Source organism: Lynx canadensis, chromosome A3 (assembly GCF_007474595.2).
Source record: "Lynx canadensis isolate LIC74 chromosome A3, mLynCan4.pri.v2, whole genome shotgun sequence".
NCBI classification, from domain to species: Eukaryota; Metazoa; Chordata; class Mammalia; order Carnivora; family Felidae; genus Lynx; species Lynx canadensis.
In genome coordinates this window covers 87,082,778-87,087,022 of record NC_044305.1, presented here as the reverse complement: position 1 = coordinate 87,087,022, position 4,245 = coordinate 87,082,778, and the positions used below count along the sequence as shown (strand labels likewise).

At 42.7% G+C, this 4,245-nt stretch overlaps 1 pseudogene; it reads left to right on the top strand.

The window, feature by feature from the left end:
• Positions 1-219: 219 nt before the first annotated feature.
• LOC115510695 lies at positions 220-690 on the top strand (annotated as a pseudogene).
• Positions 691-4,245: the final 3,555 nt, after the last annotated feature.

Here is a 4,245-nt window from a genome sequence, read left to right as displayed (position 1 = left end):
AAGGGGGGAAACTAAAGATTTCCCAAGAGGTCAAAAAGGAAATTAGGGACATGAGAAATTAAGATGGCTGATAAATGCAAAGTGTTGAACTTGCATTTAAGGAATTTGCAGTTCTAATTTTCTTGCCACGATCACTTTCTTCGTTCTTCCATATAAAATTACATAGGGCACTGTTCTTTGAAATAATAGCCCACTTTAAGAAACATACACCTATAAAAGATGGCGAATCTCTGGAGGCTGAGTGTCCTGTGTGGTGCACAAGGAGGCCAAGCTCCGTTTCTCCGAATTCCAGTGCTCAGACCTGCTTATGTCTCAAGACCAACCTACCCCAGGACAGTGTAGAACACAACACATTCACCTGTCACCCAACCACCATGCTGGTTCCAAGGCTGTATCTCTCCACTGGACTGGTGAGAGGGTGGTCAGTATTTTGCTCCTGGGCCTAATTCTAGCTGCTTATTTGAATCCCAGCTCTGCGATGGACTACTTCTTGGCTGCAGCCCTCATGCTCCATAGTCACTGGGGCCTTGGATAAATGGTTAACTGACTATGTTCCTGGAGATGCTTTGCAGAAAACTGCCAAGGCAGGCGTTTTGGCCCTGTCAGCTTTGACCTTTGCTGGGCTGTGTTATTTCAACTATCATGATGTGGGCATCTGCAAAAGCTGTTGCCATGCTGTGGAAGCTCTGACCTTTTTGACTCAATACCACGAGAATTGATGTACACCTTTTTGCCTCTGCCCTGCATACCATTCAACTCACAATAAGGAGGAAATGACTGGTAAGTCCATTGGTGAGAAAAACCTCTTCTCCTAATTGCCTTGTTATTTTTAGAATTTTGTCTTTGAGGAAAAGGTTTGAGAGGAATTGTATCCAAGTATTTTGGGGACTGAGTTCCTTGTTCTGGTGAGTTGATAGGGGTTGTCTCCCAGCTTCTTACAAGACTCAGCATAACTAAACATTGCATATGAGCTTTTGCCTGTTAGTTTTTCAAATTCTTTTTTTTTTTTAATTTTTTTTTTTCAACGTTTATTTTTTTGGGGACAGAGAGAGACAGAGCATGAACGGAGGAGGGGCAGAGAGAGATGGAGACACAGAATCGGAAACAGGCTCCAGGCTCTGAGCCACCAGCCCAGAGCCTGACACGGGGCTCGAACTCACGGACCGCGAGATCGTGACCTGGCTGAAGTCGGACGCTTAACCGACTGCGCCACCCAGGCGCCCCAGTTTTTCAAATTCTTAAAGGGAATTCAGCTTTATTACTATCAATACCTGATCAAACATATATGTTTGTCCTGGGAATGATGGTGAAAGGGAAAGACTGTTCATTCACAAGTAAAGGCTTTGCAGAAAATTAGTCAGTGTTTAATTTTTGAAAACTTCCCTCTCTGTTATACCAGTTATTAATGGTTACATGTCCTAGGGAAGCTTTAAAGTTAGGAAATACTGCTCATTTCTAAAACTTGGGAGGAGGAGCCTGGAGAGCTTCTGAGTGTAGAAAAATTCCATGTAGGGAAGAGGTCCCCTTATAGATGTATCAAAATATTACAGATTCTGAACTGGGACTTAATCCTCAAATGTGTTTATTTTACTTGTCCTAATGTTCTACAAATATAAAACTGTAAGTAATAGTTATTCTTCCACTGTAGGAATCTCTAATGTGAAAATGTATTCTATGAAATAAAGTTTTTTGTTTTTTTTTTTTTAATTTTTTTTTTCAACGTTTATTTATTTTTGGGACAGAGAGAGACAGAGCATGAACGGGGGAGGGGCAGAGAGAGAGACACAGAATCGGAAACAGGTTCCAGGCTCTGAGCCATCAGCCCAGAGCCTGACGCGGGGCTCGAACTCCCGGACCGCGAGATCGTGACCTGGCTGAAGTCGGACGCTTAACCGACTGCGCCACCCAGGCGCCCCTGAAATAAAGTTTTTTAAAAAAAATAAAATGCTATAGGGGCGTCTGGGTGGCTCAGTCGGTTAAGCATCCAACTTCAGCTCAGGTCATGATCTCGCGATTTGTGAGTTCGAGCCCCGCTTCGGGCTCTGTGCTGACAGCTTGGAGCCTGGAGCCTGCTTCAGATTCTGTGTCTCCCTCTCTCTCTGGCCCTTCCCCTCTCTCTTTGTCTCTCTCTCTCTCAAAAACAAATAAACATTAAAAAAAACTTTAAATAAAATGCTATATAATAAAAAAAAAGAAAAGAAACATACACCTGTAGAAAAATAAGAGGTAGTTTTTAAGGGTGTGTGGGATTGTCATCTTCTAAGCCTTACCCCTTGACCAGGGCAGCCAGAAAAAGACACCGGAGCATTCAGAGGCCATGAGGAGACGTGGAAGAAAAGATGCTAGGAAAAATCCATCCATTTTTAAAATTAATTTTTTAGCAGTGCACACAGTTTCAAACGTCAAATTGAACGAACGTATTTGGAACAAAATACAAATTCCTTGTTCCACCTGTCCTATTCCACATGGTTCCACCCCAGGGGCCAGCACTGCCAACTGCTGTTTCCCTGGGTTTCCTCATCCCTGTGTTTCTAAATAACAAGTTTATGCTATCTTTCACTTCATCAATTCTAGATGCGATCCACTGACTTCCTATTGTGGTAGATGAGGATCTCAATCTCGTTCTTGGACACCACTGTCCGCATCCCTCTGTTTCCTGTCCTTCCTTCTCCTCATGTAGATTACAGTTTTTAGATCAATAGTCGCTGTTTACATTGTCTGCCTAGACAAATATTATTCACAATGAGCATTGTAGTGCACTACGATTATGTTTCCTTTCTTAATTCTTGTTTTATCTGTAGTGGATAATTGCCTTGCTTTTTCATTGACTTAACTTTTTTGCATTTAATTGTCAATTAACCCTACAACTTCCAAAAGTCTCTCCGAACGTTTTTCTACAAGGTCAACAACATCAAGCAATTTAATTCATTCATTCTTTCTTTCTTTCTTTCTTTCTTCTTTCTTTCTTTCGCTATTGGAACCACCTTTCATGAGGACCTGCTTTCTCCTACAGGAGCTGGTTTTTGGTCTGTAGGTCTGCTGCATAGCTGTATTCCTGGGACTGACTTCTCTTTGCTGCCATCCCTAAATTATTTTTGCGTTTCTCTTTAGGTTGGATTTCCTGTTTCCTTAATGTCTTCCTCTTTTTAGTTTAATACCTTGTTGGAATGGAATTTGCGCTTCAGCAACCTCATCAGGTTAAAAAGATGGTCCAACAGTCTAGGGTATAGCCATGCTCATCACCACACCTGCCTTTTGCATGACACTGCTCCAACCTGGGAAATACACCTGCCCTATCACCTGGTCTACAGCTGTCACTCTGGGATCTCCCTTCACCATATTTCTCATAATTTTTCTCTGGGTTGAAGTTAATTTTCTTTATCCCGTGTCCTTCTCTTCCTTGCTTTACTTCCAATAGCCTCCTTGAGAAGGATGCATGGGAGGTGGAGGTTTTGAGCCCAAAGATGTCTTTATTGTGCCTGTCCTCACATTTGCTTGATTGTTAACTGACTCTAGAATTCTTTTTTTTTATTTTTTTTACATTTATTTATTTTTGAGAGACAGAGTGAGACAAAGTGACAGCAGGGGAGGGGCAGAGAGAGAGGGAGACACAGGATCGGAAGCAGGCTCCAGGCTCCAAGCTGTCAGCACAGAGCCCAACACAGGGCTTGAACCCACAGACCATGAGATCATGACCTGAGCCGAAGTCGGACGCTCAACCAACTGAGCCACCCAGGCACCCTGACTCTAGAATTCTAAGTTGGAAATAATTCTTCTAGGTTGGAATTTTTTTTTTTTCATAATTTGCAGGGCATTTCTCCACTGCCCTTTTATTTCCAGTGTGGCTATTGAGAAGCTATTTGAATTCTTTTATATGTGATCTAGTTTTTCTCTCTGGAAGCTTGTAGGATCTTCTCTTTGTTCTGAAATTTCACAATGATGCCCCTTCACATGGATTTATTTTTAATTTGGGGGCTCTCACATGTGAGCACATGTGTGAGCAGGGAAGGGGCAAAGAGTGAGGGAGAGAGAATCCCAAGCAGGCTGCATGCAGTCAGTGCAGAGCCCGGGGCAGGGCTCAACCTCACAAGCCATCAGATCATGACCTGAGCTGAGATCAAGAGTCAGACACTTAACTGACTGAGCCACCTAGGCGCCCCTCACTGGGCTCTTTGAATCTGAGAAGTCATGTTCTTCAGCTCTGGTAAATATTCTTAAACTATTTTTGATGATCTAGTCCCCTTA